This window comes from Vicugna pacos, unplaced genomic scaffold (genome assembly GCF_048564905.1).
Source record: "Vicugna pacos unplaced genomic scaffold, VicPac4 scaffold_20, whole genome shotgun sequence".
In the NCBI taxonomy this organism is placed as follows: Eukaryota; Metazoa; Chordata; class Mammalia; order Artiodactyla; family Camelidae; genus Vicugna; species Vicugna pacos.
The window spans coordinates 71,688,319-71,707,877 of record NW_027328741.1 but is presented as its reverse complement, the minus strand read 5'-3'; the positions used below and the strand labels follow the sequence as shown (position 1 = coordinate 71,707,877).

Here is a 19,559-nt window from a genome sequence, read left to right as displayed (position 1 = left end):
GAATCCTAGTCTTTCATGCCTTGTCTTACCCAGGATTCAACAGCAATGTTTTCATTGGTTTGCACTTGCTTTCCTATGTCTGCTTCTGACCGAGGGATTTCTGTTCCCCTGTCTTCACAGTCATTCACGCGTCCCTCCGCATTATCTAGTCTGCTTAGGACTGAATTTTAGCCCTGATATTATCTCATCCACTGAGTTTTCTGATATTATTTGGCTCGTCTTTCGACTTTCTCTTCCCCTTTTCTGGTATTCTGCCTTTTGTGATTCTGAGACACTGTTGTTCTTCAGTGTTTCCCTCACCTCCGTTTTCTATTCTTGCTCTGGAGAGCGTTTTGCAGTCTAGTTGTTTGAAAGCTTATCTTTTGGGCCTTCAACGTCATTGGAATTGAAAATGGTACTTCCTGTTTCTTTTACTGTACTTCTTCATCTCTACTGGTCAGGTAACTTCAGGTATCTAATGTAGACTTCTACGGTTTTGTTGAGAGAAATTTTAGACACTTGGCTCTACGCAATTCCATGGGATTTCCGCGAGGACAATTTCTGCTAGACATTGATGCCATGTCCTGTTCCTGAGTGTGTTGTCTGGTATTTCTCCAATTGCTTTTGTTGCCTTTGTTGTGATGAACACCCCATACTACTTCGATTAGCATAACCTCATTTTCATTACGCTTATCTCACAAATCTGAATGTTCACAGGGCACAACCTCTGGTGGAAATGAAGCTTCTAAAGGCTCTCAGCTCTGCATTCTGCTCTATGTCATTTTGGAGTGATTCCAAAACAGCAAACTGAGAGTGCACTTGTGCTTTATAATGTCACGGGAATGTCCCAATGAAACAAGTTCTTCCCAGAACTTTGCTGTCTACCGAAACACCTGTGGAATCATATGTATGGATGTCACACTTCAGGGCCTGCTGGAAAGATCCCGCAGACTGATCTTGTTGTCCTCGGTGCAGTACCGTGCCTGTGCCATTCAAAACGTAGCATCTGCTTTTGGGAGATATTGCTGGAGGAAATACTTCATCTTCTCACGCGCTGGACTTGGACCACTCTTCCTTGTCCTCTCATCCTTGTGGCACGGGGGCACGGAGGCAACCACAGAGTTGTTGTGCATCCTGTGCCTCAAACAAATCCATAATCCTTGCCCAGGTTATGAATGAAGAAGGTCCTAAGGCTTTTCATTCTGATTTCAAACCCAAGGCCCCCTGGATCAATCAGACCCGATGTGCGATATCTCTGATTCAGCCCCACACGTGCTCTATTGGCAAAATGTGCAATTGGTCTCTGGTCCTGCAGATGCACTGGGTGTGGCCTTGGGACATATCGGTAATCTCAACCGCGAGCGCCAGTGTGGTTGCTTTCTCATTGGGGTCACGGGTCGGTTTGCTCTCTTGATATTACGCACCACATCCCACAACGCACTCCAGATCCCTGAGAATCAGCGTGTGCCATCATCCGTAGCCCTATCCCTCACTGACCGCTGCCTCTACTACCTCAAATTTGGCAGCTCAGATCTTGGTCTCAGAATCAACTGTGGGGATATTTTGGCTGGTTTCTTGGAGTTCTGTCAGCCAAGCATCTGCTGTGCACTCTTCTAACACTCAGCGCATCACCTTCAATCCCATGTGTCCTGTCCACTTGAGAGTGTGCGTCCAAGTTAAAGAGAGTTTCACCTTTGCTACTCCATCACCAGGGGTCAGACCCTGCACTGGTTTCCAGTCCCTGATTTGCCTTCTCCTGATTCCAGGGGTTCTGAGGCCTCATCCTGTCTTTGGAAGTAACAGACCTCTGTTCGGCAAGTGTCCTGTGCCAAGGGCTGTGTGAGTGGATGTTTCCATTGCTTTGTACATGGGAGCGTGTGAGCGCACGTTGCACTGCTTCTCTGACAACTGGGCATCGATGAATCAACACTTTCCAGATACATTTCACAGAAATGTGATTTTTGTTTAGCTCTTTGTTTCTATACAGCATTGGTGGGAGGGATTGTCCGAACACTACAATTTTGACATTGTGTTGATATCTCATTTGCAGTCTTTAAAAAGTTTAATAGAATTGATTTACATGTTTTGGGAGTTATACGAAAATGAAGTTAGTTTTGAAACGTACTAAATCGACCTAGAAACCAGAATTGTCAATTTCGGTAACATTTTGTCAGCTGTAAGGAAAACATAGACAGATAGAATGCAAAGTAGCAGTCCAAACTGCTAAAGGGGTCATGTCAACTCTTTCCTGTTGAAGCCTCCGAAACCAACAGGAACCATGAAATATCTATTGGAAACATGAAATAACCCCCAACCTTGGATTCACTTGTGCATGTGGTGCCCTTTACTCCCAATGACACCTACTGGCCAATGATGGCATTTCAAGGGGTAACATCCCTCTCTAGGGAAATACAAGAGAAACCAAACCAAATATATACATTTAGGTTTGAATGCAAAATCACCTAGAGGCATTGTAGCTATGAGAACCCTGCTTTAGCCATGCTAGTCTACTGAGAGCCAGGTGTTCTTCTAACAGTGATGAGAACGCTTCATCATCCGATCATATTGGGTAAAGCAAGTTAACGCAACCAAGTCTGCAACCCCCATGCTATAGAGCTCCCGGGGGCTTGACTCAACTGAAAGACGGTCCTCATAATCTGTATCTTTAATGTCATTGGCGACTTTTACAGTTCAGTTCCCTATCTGAATTTTAATATTTACCTATAATGTCTTGAAAACTGGAGGCCTAATACATATTCAAGTTCAGTCAAAGATTCCCCTCACTTACCACACTCCATTCACCCCAGAGAAGGCATAATCCCAGCATTTGCTGAATCTAGCAGAAGGCTATCGTTTCTTTGTGTGAGGAAAGTATTCAATTCCTATCTATTGCAGTCGAGACTATTTGACCTTTAAGGTGTTCACTGATGTTCACAGAGTGTGAACCTGGAGGAACTCTTATTGTAGGAGGGGCTTGCTCTTCTCGTGCTGGCTTCGTAGCAGCTCAGGTAGTGATCCTTCAAAATGGTTGCCTGAGTGTAGGGGAGGGAAGTGCAAGTGCTTGATAGCTAGGCCCAAACCTGGGAAAAGGCTTACCTGGGCTTTTTGCATTTTGCTCTGAAGGGCTTGGAAATGCCCCTTGGGACGTGTGGATTCTCACGACCTCTTCCAAGAACGTGAGCGTTTTGATCATCTCGGCCATCTCTTCTCTTTTAGACGTCAGGGATCTTGGACCCGTTCTTGGAGCAGAGAATCGAGAAACTTCAAGTCCACGTTGGCACTCCGTAGGTTTCTGCCAGGATCAGCGAGGTTCAATATGTCTCATGAATGTCTTTCGAGCCTGGTATCCTCTACAGCTGTCTCCAGGCCAGTATTCTCCACTGTAGCACAACATCTCTCATCAGTGTGTTCGCATCTCTCCTCAATCCGTGCAGCCAGCTTTTCGGCCAGCTTCTCTTCGTGTCTCCCATAAAGTCGACTTCAACAGGACTGGGCAAGCCTGAAAGTACCTCGGAGCCTCACCAGTAAGTTGATGACAGGCAGATCTTCCACTGTCTGCCCTTCCAGGTTCTAGAAACTGACCCGTGAGCTCAGGTCTTTGGGCAGCAGCAGTATCTCGAACTGACACAGCTTCCCGGAACAAAGAGCTAAGCCAAGCTCCACAGAGGGCGGCAGCCCCTCCATCACACTGATCCACCCACAGAACTCTGCCCGGTTACCTAGGATCCACCAGCCACAACAAGCCTCGCGGTACACACCAACATTCCACCTGGAATCCAACCGCTAACTGCCATCCCCAATGGCTGCTGCATCTTGTCAGTGTTGGGGGAGGGGCTGCATCCGACGAGCGGTTCCTAAGGTAAATGTGATTCTACCCACTAGCGTCCCATGGGCCTTTGTTCTTCCCTCTCTCCTTCTCTTCAGATCTGTATGCACAGTACCAATGGAGGGAAGTGTGTCCATTTTCAGTTGATTTATTTCACACGTCTTTAAACTTTCTAACCGTTCACAGTACACAGAGACCCACTAAAGGAAAATTATGTTCCTGTAATATCCGGACACCCGGAATACATATCCGTCGGTTGATTTCTGTTGAAGCCCCCGCACTCTCAGGACGTGGATCCATTGGTTTCATGGGGGCTGAAATTCCTAGGAATGAATCCAACCCCAATGTGCACTTTACTGTCTGTCTCTTTTGCTCTTAGTACCCTTTTGCAGAGCTACTTGTCTTTCTTATAGGCTTATGCCATTTCTTCTCGACGTAGGCTAGAATATGGCATTCATTCATCCTGTTGGAAGACTTGCAAGTCTATATCACGGACTAGGCATCCATTTGATTCCAAATCGGCATTTGGGGTAGGTCACGATTTGCTCATATCAATCAATATTTACGAATATAAATGCACGCCTCTGATTTCCGAATACAAGTGTGCTGAGTACATTGAAGCCACGAAACTGGCTCAATGGGTGCTGAAACATCCTTGACATCACCTTGGGTATTTTCTTTTGAATAATCATGGTTCCCTTGTTATATGTCAGCCAAACGTACCCTTTTGGTGCTTTTTTGTTTGTTTGATTCTTTGTTGGTCTTCTTCTCGTTTGTTTTGCAAACACGTCAGGCCATGCATCTCTCCGTTCGCTTCCAACAGAGAGTCACATAAGCTGATTCACTTAAGATAGTGCTTCCAATCACCTAGGATTTCCTGCTTCCCTCTCCCATCTTTAGGGTTTGGATGTCCTCCTTGCCTTCTTCTAGTTTCTTCTTTGCCACTCATGCTCTTGTTGCATTTCCAATACTGGTTTTCTTCTTTCCATTTCATCTTGCTGCATTTCTATTCAGGGGAGAATTCTCATCCTTTCTTGTAGGATAAGTTTCGAACTGCTGAATTCTTTTAAGATTTGCCGGTCTGTGGAAATCTCTTGCTCTGCCGTTATTAGAAATGGCGGTCATGTGGCATAGGCTACCCGAGATGGCAGCATTTTGCCATTCAGGTTATGGTCTATGTCCTGGCACTCCTCCCTGTCCTGCAATATTGCTGCCCGAGATATCAGCTGAAACCCCTCTGGAGGTTCTCTTGTGACTATGGTGATTTTTTCCAGGCGCGTTTTAAATCACTGGGATGCTCATGAACTTTGTTGATTTGAATCCTACAGCTGCTGGTAGGTCTATTGGGATTCCACCTCCTTTGGACGCTGTGTACTTCCTGAATTCGCATAGATGATTCTTTCTTAGCTTTCAGCTAGTTTCAGTCTGATTTTTCTACAGATGACTTTTCAGACATTTTTTGTTGCTTTATCTCTTGCATTTCCATCTGGGACTCTTCCGAATCCTAGTCTTTCATGCCTTGTCTTACCCAGGATTCAACAGCAATGTTTTCATTGGTTTGCACTTGCTTTCCTATGTCTGCTTCTGACCGAGGGATTTCTGTTCCCCTGTCTTCACAGTCATTCACGCGTCCCTCCGCATTATCTAGTCTGCTTAGGACTGAATTTTAGCCCTGATATTATCTCATCCACTGAGTTTTCTGATATTATTTGGCTCGTCTTTCGACTTTCTCTTCCCCTTTTCTGGTATTCTGCCTTTTGTGATTCTGAGACACTGTTGTTCTTCAGTGTTTCCCTCACCTCCGTTTTCTATTCTTGCTCTGGAGAGCGTTTTGCAGTCTAGTTGTTTGAAAGCTTATCTTTTGGGCCTTCAACGTCATTGGAATTGAAAATGGTACTTCCTGTTTCTTTTACTGTACTTCTTCATCTCTACTGGTCAGGTAACTTCAGGTATCTAATGTAGACTTCTACGGTTTTGTTGAGAGAAATTTTAGACACTTGGCTCTACGCAATTCCATGGGATTTCCGCGAGGACAATTTCTGCTAGACATTGATGCCATGTCCTGTTCCTGAGTGTGTTGTCTGGTATTTCTCCAATTGCTTTTGTTGCCTTTGTTGTGATGAACACCCCATACTATTTCGATTAGCATAACCTCATTTTCATTACGCTTATCTCACAAATCTGAATGTTCACAGGGCACAACCTCTGGTGGAAATGAAGCTTCTAAAGGCTCTCAGCTCTGCATTCTGCTCTATGTCATTTTGGAGTGATTCCAAAACAGCAAACTGAGAGTGCACTTGTGCTTTATAATGTCACGGGAATGTCCCAATGAAACAAGTTCTTCCCAGAACTTTGCTGTCTACAGAAACATCTGTGGAATCATATGTATGGATGTCACACTTCAGGGCCTGCTGGAAAGATCCCGCAGACTGATCTTGGTGTCCTCGGTGCAGTACCGTGCCTGTGCCATTCAAAACGTAGCATCTGCTTTTGGGAGATAATGCTGGAGGAAATACTTCATCTTCTCACGCGGTGGACTTGGACCACTCTTCCTTGTCCTCTCATCCTTGTGGCACGGGTGCACGGAGGCAACCACAGAGTTGTTGTGCATCCTGTGCCTCAAACAAATCCATAATCCTTGCCCAGGTTATGAATGAAGAAGGTCCTAAGGCTTTTCATACTGATTTCAAACCAAAGGCCCCCTGGATCCCTCAGACCCGATGTGCGATATCTCTGATTCAGCCCCACACGTGCTCTATTGGCAAAATGTGCAATTGGTCTCTGGTCCTGCAGATGCACTGGGTGTGGCCATGGGACATATCGGTAATCTCAACCGCGAGCGCCAGTGTGGTTGCTTTCTCATTGGGGTCACGGGTCGGTTTGGTCTCTTGATATTACGCACCATATCCCACAACGCACTCCAGATCCCTGAGACTCAGCGTGTGCCATCATCCGTAGCCCTATCCCTCACTGACCGCTGCCTCTGCTACCTCAAATTTGGCAGCTCAGATCTCGGTCTCAGAATCAACTGTGGGGATATTTTGCGCTGGTTTCTTGGAGTTCTGTCAGCCAAGCATCTGCTGTGCACTCTTCTAACACTCAGCGCATCACCTTCAATCCCATGTGTCCTGTCCACTTGAGAGTGTGCGTCCAAGTTAAAGAGAGTTTCACCTTTGCTACTCCATCACCAGGGGTCAGACCCTGCACTGGTTTCCAGTCCCTGATTTGCCTTCTCCTGATTCCAGGGGTTCTGAGGCCTCATCCTGTCTTTGGAAGTAACAGACCTCTGTTCGGCAAGTGTCCTGTGCCAAGGGCTGTGTGAGTGGATGTTTCCATTGCTTTGTACATGGGAGCGTGTGAGCGCACGTTGCACTGCTTCTCTGCCAACTGGCCATCGATGAATCAACACTTTCCAGATACATTTCACAGAAATGTGATTTTTGTTTAGCTCTTTGTTTCTATACAGCATTGGTGGGAGGGATTGTCCGAACACTACAATTTTGACATTGTGTTGATATCTCTTTTGCAGTCTTTAAAAAGTTTAATAGAATTGATTTACATGTTTTGGGAGTTATATGAAAATGAAGTTAGTTTTGAAACGTACTAAATCGACCTAGAAACCAGAATTGTCAATTTCGGTAACATTTTGTCAGCTGTAAGGAAAACATAGACTGATAGAATGCAAAGTATCAGTCCAAACTGTTAAAGGGGTCATGTCAACTCTTTCCTGTTGAAGCCTCCGAAACCAACAGGAACCATGAAATATCTATTGGAAACATGAAGTAACCCCCAACCTTGGATTCACTTGTGCATGTGGTGCACTTTACTCCCAATGACACCTTCTGGCTAATGATGGCATTTCAAAGGGTAACATCACTCTCTCGGTAAATACAAGAGAAAACAAACCAAATATATACATTTAGGTTTGAATCCAAAATCACCTAAAAGCTATGTAGCTATGAGAACCCTGCTGCAGCCATTCTAGTCTACTGAGAGCCAGGTGTCCTTCTATCAGTGATGAGAACGCTTAATCATCCGATCATGTTGGGTAAAGCAATTTAACGCAACCAAGTCTGCAACCCCCATGCTATAGAGCTCCGGGGGCTTGACTCAATGAAAGACGGTCCTCATAATCTGTAACTTTAATGTCATTGGCCACTTTTACAGTTCAGTTCCCTACCTGACTTTTAATATTTACTTATAATATCTTGAAAATTGGAGGCCTAATACATATTCAAGTTCAGTCAAAGATTCCCCTCACTTACTACACTCCATTCACCCCAGAGAAGGCATAATCCCAGCATTTGCTGAATCTAGCAGAAGGCTATCGTTTCTTTGTGTGAGCAAAGTATTCAATTCCTCTCAATTGCAGTCGAGACTATTTGACCTTTAAGGTGTTCACTGATGTTCACAGAGTGTGAAGCTGGAGGAACTCTTATTGTAGGAGGGGCTTGCTCTTCTCGTGCTGGCTTCATAGCAGCTCAGGTAGTGATCCTTCAAAATGGATGCCTGAGTGGAGGGGAGGGAAGAGCAAGTGCTTGATAGCTAGGCCCAAACCTGGGAAAAGGCTTACCTGGGCTTGCTGCACTTTGGTATGAATTGCTTGGAAATGCCCCTTGGGATGTGTGGATTCTCAAGACCTCTTCCAAGTACTTCAGCGTTTTGATCAATTCTGACATCTCTTTTCTTTTAGACGTCAGGGATCTTGGAACCGTTCTTGGAGCAGAGAATTGAGGAACTTCCTCAAGTCCACGTTGGCACTCCGTATGTTTCTGCCAGTGTCAGCGAAGTTCAATATGTCTCATGAAAGCCTTTGGATCCTGGTATCCTCTACAGCTGTCTCCAGGCCAGTGTTCTCCACTGTAGCACAACATCTCTCATCAGTGTGTTCGCATCTCCCCTCAATCCGTGCAGCCAGCTTTTCGGCCAGCTTCTCTTCGTGTCTCCCATAAAGTCGACTTCACCAGGACTGGGCAAGTCTGACAGTACCTCGGAGCCTCACCAGTAAGCTGATGACAGGCAGATCTTCCACTGTCTGCCCTTTCAGGTTCTGGAAACTGACCCATGAACTCAGGTCTTTGGGCAGCAGCAGTATCTAGAACTGACACAGCTTTCCGGACCAAAGACTTATGCCAAGCTCCACAGAGGGCGGCAGCCCCTCCATCACACTGATCCACCCACAGAACTCTGCCCGGTTACCTAGGATCCACCAGCCACAACAAGCCTCGCGGTACACACCAACATTCCACCTGGAATCCAACCGCTAACTGCCATCCCCAATGGCTGCTGCATCTTGTCAGTGTTGGGGGAGGGGCTGCATCCGACGAGCGGTTCCTAAGGTAAATGTGATTCTACCCACTAGCGTCCCATGGGCCTTTGTTCTTCCCTCTCTCCTTCTCTTCAGATCTGTATGCACAGTACCAACGGAGGGAAGTGTGTCCATTTTCAGTTGATTTATTTCACACGTCTTTAAACTTTCTAACCGTTCACAGAACACAGAGACCCACTAAAGGAAACTTATTTTCCTGTAATATCCGGACACCCGGAATACATATCCGTCGGTTGATTTCTGCTGAAGCCCCCGCACTCTCAGGACATGGATCCATTGGTTTCATGGGGGCTGAAATTCCTAGGAATGAATCCAACCCCAATGTGCACTTTACTGTCTGTCTCTTTTGCTCTTAGTACCCTTTTGCAGAGCTACTTGTCTTTCTTATAGGCTTATGCCATTTCTTCTCGACGTAGGGTAGAATATGGCATTCATTCATCCTGTTGGAAGACTTGCAAGTCTATATCACGGACTAGGAATCCATTTGACTCCAAATCGGCATTTGGGTAGGTCACGATATGCTCTTATGAATCAATACTTACGAATATAAATGCACGCCTCTGATTTCCGAATACAAGTGTGCTGAGTACATGCAAGCCGCGATACTGGGTCGATGCGGGCTGAATGATTCTTGACATCACCTTGAGTATTTTCTTTCGAATAATCATGGTTCCCTTGGTATCTGTCAGCCAACCGTACCCTTTGGGTGCTTGTTTGTTGGTTTGATTCTTTGTTGGTCTGCTTCTCGTTTGTTTTGCAATCACGTCAGGCCATGCATCTCTCCGTTGGCTTCCAACAGAGAGTCATATAAGCTGATTCACTTAAGATAGTGCTTCCAATCACCTAGGACTTCCTGCTTCCCTCTCCCATCTTTAGGGATTTGATGTCCTCCTTGCCTTCTTCTTGTTTCTTTTTGCCACTCATGCTCTTCTTGCATTTCCAATACTGGTTTTCTTCTTTCCATTTCATCTTGCTGCTTTTCTATTCAGGGGAGGATTCTCAACCTTTCTTTTAGGATAAGGTTGGAACTGCTGAATTCTTTTAAGATTGGCCGGTCTGTGGAATTCTCTAGCTCTGCCGTTATTAGAAATGGCGGTCATGTGGCCTAGGCTACCCTAGATGGCAGCATTTGGCCATTCAGGATGTGGTCTATGTCCTGGCACTCCTCCCTCTCCTGCAATATGGCTGCCGAGATATCAGCTGAAACCCCTCTGGAGGTTGTCTTGGGACTATGTTGTTTTCCTCCAGGCGCATTTTAAATCACTGGGATGCTCATGAACTTTGTTGATTTGACTCCTTCAGCTGCTGGTAGGTCTATTGGGATTCCACCTCCTTTGGATGCTGTGTACTTCCTGAATTCGCATAGATGATTCTCTCTTGGCTTTCAGCAAGTTTCAGTCTGATTTTTCGACAGATCACTTTTCAGAAATTTTGTGTTTCTTTCTCTCTTGCTTTTCCATCTGGGACTCTTACGAATCCTAGTCTTTCATGCCTTGTCTTACCCCAGGATTCAACAGCAATGTGTTCATTGGTTTGCACTTGCTTTCCTATGTCTGTTTCTGACGAGGGATTTCTGTCCCCCTGTCTTCACAGTCATTCACGCGTCCCTCTGCATTATGTAGTCTGCTTAGGACTGAATCTTAGCCTTGATATGATCCCATCCATTGAGTTTTCTGATATTATTTGGCTCGTCTTTCGACTTTCTCTTCCCCTTTTCTGGCATTCTGCCTTTTGTGATTCTGAGACACTGTTGTTTTTCAGGGATTCCCTCACCTCCGTTTTCAATACTTGCTCTGGATAGAGTTTTGCAGTCTAGTTGTGTGAAAGCTTATCTTTTGGGCCTTCAATCTCTTTGGAACTGAAAATGGAACTTCCTGCTTCTTTTACTGTACTTCTTCATCTCCACTGGTCAGGTAATATCAGGTATCTAATGTAGACTTGTAGGGCTTTGTTAAGTGAAAACTTTAGACTCTTGGCTCTGCGCAATTCCATGGGATTCCTGTGAGGACAATTTCTCCTAGACATTGATGCCATGTCCTGTTCCTGTGTGTGTTGCCTGGTACCCCTCCAATTGCTGGTGTTGCCTTTGTTTGGATGAACACCCCATACTATTTCGATTAGCATAAACTCCTTTTGATTACGCTTATCTCACAATTCTGAAAGTGCACAGGACACTTCCTCTTGTGGAAATGAAGCTTCTAAAGTTCTCAGCTCTGCATTCTGCTCTGTGTCATTTTGGAGTGTTTCCAAAACAGCCAACTGAGAGTGCGTTTGTGCTTTGTAGTGCCACGGGAATGTCCCAGTGAAACCAGTCCTTCCCAGAGCTTCTCTGTCTACAGAAACACCAGTGGAAGCAGATCTATGGATGTCACACATCAGGGCCTGCTGGAAAGATCCCGCAGACCGACCTTGGTGTCCTCGGTGCCGTACCGTGCCGGTGCCATCCAAAATGTAGCATCGGCTTTTGGGAGATAATGCTGAAGGAAATGCCTCCACTTCTCACGCTGTGGACTTGGACCTCTCTTTCTTGTCCTCTCGTCCTTGTGGCACGGGTGCACGAAGGCAACCAGAGAGCTGTTGCGCACCCTGTGCCTCGAATCAAACCATAATCCTAGAGCAGGTTATGAATGTAGCAGATCCTAAGGCTTTTCATTCTGATTTCAAAGTGAAGGCCCCCTGGATCCCTCAGACCCGATGCATGATATCTATGATTCAGCCCCACACGTGCTCTATTGGCCAAATGCCCAATTGGTCCCTGGCCCTGCAGATTCACTGTGTGTAGCCATGGGACATATAGATAATCTCAACCGCGCACGCCAGTGTAGTTGCTTTCTCATTGGTGTCACTGGTGGGTTTGCTCTCTTGATAGACCCACCACATCCCACAACCCACTCTAGATCCCTGAGAACCATCGTGTGCCATCATCCATAGCCCTATTCCTCACTGACCGCTGCCTCTGCTACCTCAAATTTGGCAGCTCGGATCTTGGTCTCAGAATCAACTTTGGGGATATTTTGTGCTGGTTTCTTTGAGTTCTGCCAGCCAAGCGTCTGCTGTGCACTCTTCTAACACTCAGCACATCACCTTCAATCCCATGTCTCCTGTCCACTTGAGAGTGTGCGTCCAAGTTAAAGAGAGTTTCACCTTTGCTGCTCCATCACCAGGGGTCAGACCCTGCACTGGTTTCCATTCCCTGCTTTGCCTTCTCCTGCTTCCAGGTGTTCTGAGGCCTCATCCTGTCTTTGGAAGTAACAGACCTCTCTTCGGCAAGTGTCCTGTGCCAAGGGCTGGGTGAGTGGATACTTCCCATGCTGTGTACATGGGAGCGAGTGAGCGCAGGTCGCACTGCTTCTCTGCCAACTGGGCATCGATGAATCAACACTTTCCAGATTCATTTCACAGAAATGTGATTTTTGTTTTGCTCTTTGTTTCTATACAGCCGTGGTGGGAGGGATTGTCCGAAGACTCCAGTTTTGACATTGTGTTGATATCTCATTTGCAGGCTTTAACAAGTTTAATAGAAACGACTTACATGTTTAGGGAGTTATACGAAAATGAAGTTAACTTTTGAAACGTACTAAATCGACCTAGAAGCCAGACTTGTCAATTTTGGTAACATTTTGTCAGCACTAAGGAAAACCTAGACAGATAGAATGCAAACTAGCGGTCCAAACTGTTAAAGGGGTCATGTCAACTCTTTCCTGTTGAAGCCTCCGAAACCAACAGGAACCATGAAATACCTATTGGAAACATGAAATAACCCCCAACCTTGGATTCACTAGTGCATGTGGTGCCCTTTACTCCCAATGACACCTACTGGCCAGTGTTGGCATTTCAAGGGGTAACATCCCTCTCTAGGAAAATACAAGAGAACACAAACCAAATAAATACATTTAGGTTTGAATCCAAAAGCACCTAGAGGCATTATAGCTCAGGGAACCCTGCTGCAGCTATGCTAGGCTATTGAGAACCAGGTGTTCTCCTATCAGTGATGAGAAACCTTAACCATCTGATCATGTTGGGTAAAGCAATTGAACGCAACCAAGTCTGCACCCCATGATATAGTGCCCCCGGGGGCTTGACTCAAGTGAAAGACTGTCCACATAGCTGTGTCTTTAATGTCATTGGCGACTTTTACAGTTCAGTTCACTATCTGATTCTAATATTTACCTAGACTGTCTTGAAAAACGGAGGCCTAATACATATTCAAGTTCAGTCAAAGATTCCCCTCACTTACCACACTCCCTTCACCCCAGAGAAGACATAAACCCAGCATTTGCGGAATCTAGTGGAAGGCCATCGTTTCTTTGTGGGAGGTAAGTATTCAATCCCTATATATTTCAGTCGAGACTCTTTGACCTTTAAGGAGATCACTGTTGTTCACAGAGTGTGAAGCTGGAGGAACTCTGGTTCTAGGAGGGGCTTGCCATTCTCGTACTGGCTTCATTGCAGCTCAGGTACTGATCCTTCAAATGGATGCCTGAGTAGAGGGGAGGGAAGAGCAAGTGCTTGATAGCTAGGCCCCAACCTGGGAAAAGGCTTCCCTGGGCTTTTTGCATTTTGGTCTGAAGGGCTTGGAAATGCCCCTTGGGACGTGTGGATTCTCACGACCTCTTCCAAGAACATGAGCGTTTTGATCATCTCGGCCATCTCTTCTCTTTTAGACGTCAGGGATCTTGGACCCGTTCTTGGAGCAGAGAATCGAGGAACTTCCTCAAGTCCACGTTGGCACTCCGTAGGTTTCTGCCAGGATCAGCGAGGTTCAATATGTCTCATGAATGTCTTTCGAGCCTGGTATCCTCTACAGCTGTCTCCAGGCCAGTATTCTCCACTGTAGCACAACATCTCTCATCAGTGTGTTCGCATCTCTCCTCAGTCCGTGCAGCCAGCTTTTCGGCCAGCTTCTCTTCGTGTCTCCCATAAAGTCGACTTCACCAGGACTGGGCAAGTCTGACAGTACCTCGGAGCCTCACCAGTAAGCTGATGACAGGCAGATCTTCCACTGTCTGCCCTTTCAGGTTCTGGAAACTGACCCATGAACTCAGGTCTTTGGGCAGCAGCAGTATCTAGAACTGACACAGCTTCCCGGACCAAAGACCTAAGCCAAGCTCCACAGAGGGCGGCAGCCCCTCCATCACACTGATCCACCCACAGAACTCTGCCCGGTTACCTAGGATCCACCAGCCACAACAAGCCTCGCGGTACACACCAACATTCCACCTGGAATCCAACCGCTAACTGCCATCCCCAATGGCTGCTGCATCTTGTCAGTGTTGGGGGAGGGGCTGCACCCGACGAGAGGTTCCTAAGGTAAATGTGATTCTACCCACTAGCGTCCCATGGGCCTTTGTTCTTCCCTCTTCCCTTTTGTTCAGATCTCTATGCACAGTACCAACGGAGGGAGGTGTGTCCATTTTCAGTTGATTTATTTCACACGTCTTTAAACTGTCTAAGAGTTCACAGTACACAGAGACCCACTACAGGAAACTATTGTTCCTGTAACATTCGGACACCCGGAATACATATCCGTCGGTTGATTTCTGCTGAAACCCCCGCACTCTCAGGACATGGATCCATTGGTTTCATGGGGGCTGAAATTCCTAGAAATGAAACCAACCCCAATGTGCACTTTACTGTCTGTCTCTTTTGCACTTAGTACACTTTTGCAGAGCCACTTGTCTTTGTGATAGGCTTATGCCATTTCTTCTCGACGTAGGGTAGAATATGGCATTCATTCATCCTGTTGGAAGACTTGCAAGTCTATATCACGGACTAGGAATCCATTTGACTCCAAATCGGCATTTGGGTAGGTCACGATATGCTCTTATGAATCAATACTTACGAATATAAATGCACGCCTCTGATTTCCGAATACAAGTGTGCTGAGTACATGCAAGCCGCGATACTGGGTCGATGCGGGCTGAATGATTCTTGACATCACCTTGAGTATTTTCTTTCGAATAATCATGGTTCCCTTGGTATCTGTCAGCCAACCGTACCCTTTGGGTGCTTGTTTGTTGGTTTGATTCTTTGTTGGTCTGCTTCTCGTTTGTTTTGCAATCACGTCAGGCCATGCATCTCTCCGTTGGCTTCCAACAGAGAGTCATATAAGCTGATTCACTTAAGATAGTGCTTCCAATCACCTAGGACTTCCTGCTTCCCTCTCCCATCTTTAGGGATTTGATGTCCTCCTTGCCTTCTTCTTGTTTCTTTTTGCCACTCATGCTCTTCTTGCATTTCCAATACTGGTTTTCTTCTTTCCATTTCATCTTGCTGCTTTTCTATTCAGGGGAGGATTCTCAACCTTTCTTTTAGGATAAGGTTGGAACTGCTGAATTCTTTTAAGATTGGCCGGTCTGTGGAATTCTCTAGCTCTGCCGTTATTAGAAATGGCGGTCATGTGGCCTAGGCTACCCTAGATGGCAGCATTTGGCCATTCAGGATGTGGTCTATGTCCTGGCACTCCTCCCTCTCCTGCAATATGGCTGCCGAGATATCAGCTGAAACCCCTCTGGAGGTTGTCTTGGGACTATGTTGTTTTCCTCCAGGCGCATTTTAAATCACTGGGATGCTCATGAACTTTGTTGATTTGACTCCTTCAGCTGCTGGTAGGTCTATTGGGATTCCACCTCCTTTGGATGCTGTGTACTTCCTGAATTCGCATAGATGATTCTCTCTTGGCTTTCAGCAAGTTTCAGTCTGATTTTTCGACAGATCACTTTTCAGAAATTTTGTGTTTCTTTCTCTCTTGCTTTTCCATCTGGGACTCTTACGAATCCTAGTCTTTCATGCCTTGTCTTACCCCAGGATTCAACAGCAATGTGTTCATTGGTTTGCACTTGCTTTCCTATGTCTGTTTCTGACGAGGGATTTCTGTCCCCCTGTCTTCACAGTCATTCACGCGTCCCTCTGCATTATGTAGTCTGCTTAGGACTGAATCTTAGCCTTGATATGATCCCATCCATTGAGTTTTCTGATATTATTTGGCTCGTCTTTCGACTTTCTCTTCCCCTTTTCTGGCATTCTGCCTTTTGTGATTCTGAGACACTGTTGTTTTTCAGGGATTCCCTCACCTCCGTTTTCAATACTTGCTCTGGATAGAGTTTTGCAGTCTAGTTGTGTGAAAGCTTATCTTTTGGGCCTTCAATCTCTTTGGAACTGAAAATGGAACTTCCTGCTTCTTTTACTGTACTTCTTCATCTCCACTGGTCAGGTAATATCAGGTATCTAATGTAGACTTGTAGGGCTTTGTTAAGTGAAAACTTTAGACTCTTGGCTCTGCGCAATTCCATGGGATTCCTGTGAGGACAATTTCTCCTAGACATTGATGCCATGTCCTGTTCCTGTGTGTGTTGCCTGGTACCCCTCCAATTGCTGGTGTTGCCTTTGTTTGGATGAACACCCCATACTATTTCGATTAGCATAAACTCCTTTTGATTACGCTTATCTCACAATTCTGAAAGTGCACAGGACACTTCCTCTTGTGGAAATGAAGCTTCTAAAGTTCTCAGCTCTGCATTCTGCTCTGTGTCATTTTGGAGTGTTTCCAAAACAGCCAACTGAGAGTGCGTTTGTGCTTTGTAGTGCCACGGGAATGTCCCAGTGAAACCAGTCCTTCCCAGAGCTTCTCTGTCTACAGAAACACCAGTGGAAGCAGATCTATGGATGTCACACATCAGGGCCTGCTGGAAAGATCCCGCAGACCGACCTTGGTGTCCTCGGTGCCGTACTGTGCCGGTGCCATCCAAAATGTAGCATCGGCTTTTGGGAGATAATGCTGAAGGAAATGCCTCCACTTCTCACGCTGTGGACTTGGACCTCTCTTTCTTGTCCTCTCGTCCTTGTGGCACGGGTGCACGAAGGCAACCAGAGAGCTGTTGCGCACCCTGTGCCTCGAATCAAACCATAATCCTAGAGCAGGTTATGAATGTAGCAGATCCTAAGGCTTTTCATTCTGATTTCAAAGTGAAGGCCCCCTGGATCCCTCAGACCCGATGCATGATATCTATGATTCAGCCCCACACGTGCTCTATTGGCCAAATGCCCAATTGGTCCCTGGCCCTGCAGATTCACTGTGTGTAGCCATGGGACATATAGATAATCTCAACCGCGCACGCCAGTGTAGTTGCTTTCTCATTGGTGTCACTGGTGGGTTTGCTCTCTTGATAGACCCACCACATCCCACAACCCACTCTAGATCCCTGAGAACCATCGTGTGCCATCATCCATAGCCCTATTCCTCACTGACCGCTGCCTCTGCTACCTCAAATTTGGCAGCTCGGATCTTGGTCTCAGAATCAACTTTGGGGATATTTTGTGCTGGTTTCTTTGAGTTCTGCCAGCCAAGCGTCTGCTGTGCACTCTTCTAACACTCAGCACATCACCTTCAATCCCATGTCTCCTGTCCACTTGAGAGTGTGCGTCCAAGTTAAAGAGAGTTTCACCTTTGCTGCTCCATCACCAGGGGTCAGACCCTGCACTGGTTTCCATTCCCTGCTTTGCCTTCTCCTGCTTCCAGGTGTTCTGAGGCCTCATCCTGTCTTTGGAAGTAACAGACCTCTCTTCGGCAAGTGTCCTGTGCCAAGGGCTGGGTGAGTGGATACTTCCCATGCTGTGTACATGGGAGCGAGTGAACGCAGGTCGCACTGCTTCTCTGCCAACTGGGCATCGATGAATCAACACTTTCCAGATTCATTTCACAGAAATGTGATTTTTGTTTTGCTCTTTGTTTCTATACAGCCGTGGTGGGAGGGATTGTCCGAAGACTCCAGTTTTGACATTGTGTTGATATCTCATTTGCAGGCTTTAACAAGTTTAATAGAAACGACTTACATGTTTAGGGAGTTATACGAAAATGAAGTTAACTTTTGAAACATACTAAATCGACCTAGAAGCCAGACTTGTCAATTTTGGTAACATTTTGTCAGCACTAAGGAAAACCTAGACAGATAGAATGCAAACTAGCGGTCCAAACTGTTAAAGGGGTCATGTCAACTCTTTCCTGTTGAAGCCTCCGAAACCAACAGGAACCATGAAATACCTATTGGAAACATGAAATAACCCCCAACCTTGTATTCACTAGTGCATGTGGTGCCCTTTACTCCCAATGACACCTACTGGCCAGTGTTGGCATTTCAAGGGGTAACATCCCTCTCTAGGAAAATACAAGAGAACACAAACCAAATAAATACATTTAGGTTTGAATCCAAAAGCACCTAGAGGCATTATAGCTCAGGGAACCCTGCTGCAGCTATGCTAGGCTATTGAGAACCAGGTGTTCTCCTATCAGTGATGAGAAACCTTAACCATCTGATCATGTTGGGTAAAGCAATTGAACGCAACCAAGTCTGCACCCCATGATATAGTGCCCCCGGGGGCTTGACTCAAGTGAAAGACTGTCCACATAGCTGTGTCTTTAATGTCATTGGCGACTTTTACATTTCAGTTCACTATCTGATTCTAATATTTACCTAGACTGTCTTGAAAAACGGAGGCCTAATACATATTCAAGTTCAGTCAAAGATTCCCCTCACTTACCACACTCCCTTCACCCCAGAGAAGACATAAACCCAGCATTTGCGGAATCTAGTGGAAGGCCATCGTTTCTTTGTGGGAGGTAAGTATTCAATCCCTATATATTTCAGTCGAGACTCTTTGACCTTTAAGGAGATCACTGTTGTTCACAGAGTGTGAAGCTGGAGGAACTCTGGTTCTAGGAGGGGCTTGCCATTCTCGTACTGGCTTCATTGCAGCTCAGGTACTGATCCTTCAAATGGATGCCTGAGTAGAGGGGAGGGAAGAGCAAGTGCTTGATAGCTAGGCCCCAACCTGGGAAAAGGCTTCCCTGGGCTTTTTGCATTTTGGTCTGAAGGGCTTGGAAATGCCCCTTGGGACGTGTGGATTCTCACGACCTCTTCCAAGAACATGAGCGTTTTGATCATCTCGGCCATCTCTTCTCTTTTAGACGTCAGGGATCTTGGACCCGTTCTTGGAGCAGAGAATCGAGGAACTTCCTCAAGTCCACGTTGGCACTCCGTAGGTTTCTGCCAGGATCAGCGAGGTTCAATATGTCTCATGAATGTCTTTCGAGCCTGGTATCCTCTACAGCTGTCTCCAGGCCAGTATTCTCCACTGTAGCACAACATCTCTCATCAGTGTGTTCGCATCTCTCCTCAATCCGTGCAGCCAGCTTTTCGGCCAGCTTCTCTTCGTGTCTCCCATAAAGTCGACTTCACCAGGACTGGGCAAGTCTGACAGTACCTCGGAGCCTCACCAGTAAGCTGATGACAGGCAGATCTTCCACTGTCTGCCCTTTCAGGTTCTGGAAACTGACCCATGAACTCAGGTCTTTGGGCAGCAGCAGTATCTAGAACTGACACAGCTTCCCGGACCAAAGACCTAAGCCAAGCTCCACAGAGGGCGGCA

At 46.2% G+C, this 19,559-nt stretch overlaps 1 long non-coding RNA gene across 2 annotated transcripts; it reads left to right on the top strand.

The window, feature by feature from the left end:
• Positions 1-14,283: 14,283 nt before the first annotated feature.
• Positions 14,284-19,364, top strand: LOC140693923 (uncharacterized). 2 transcript variants are annotated; one of them, XR_012069633.1, is made up of 4 exons: positions 14,305-14,444; positions 17,653-17,725; positions 18,821-18,891; positions 19,099-19,364. It is a non-coding gene; the product is annotated as an uncharacterized lncRNA (long non-coding RNA). The 2 variants fall into 2 exon arrangements; XR_012069634.1 differs by lacking the exon at positions 17,653-17,725 and having other exon boundaries at positions 14,284-14,444.
• The last annotated feature ends 195 nt before the right edge of the window (positions 19,365-19,559 follow it).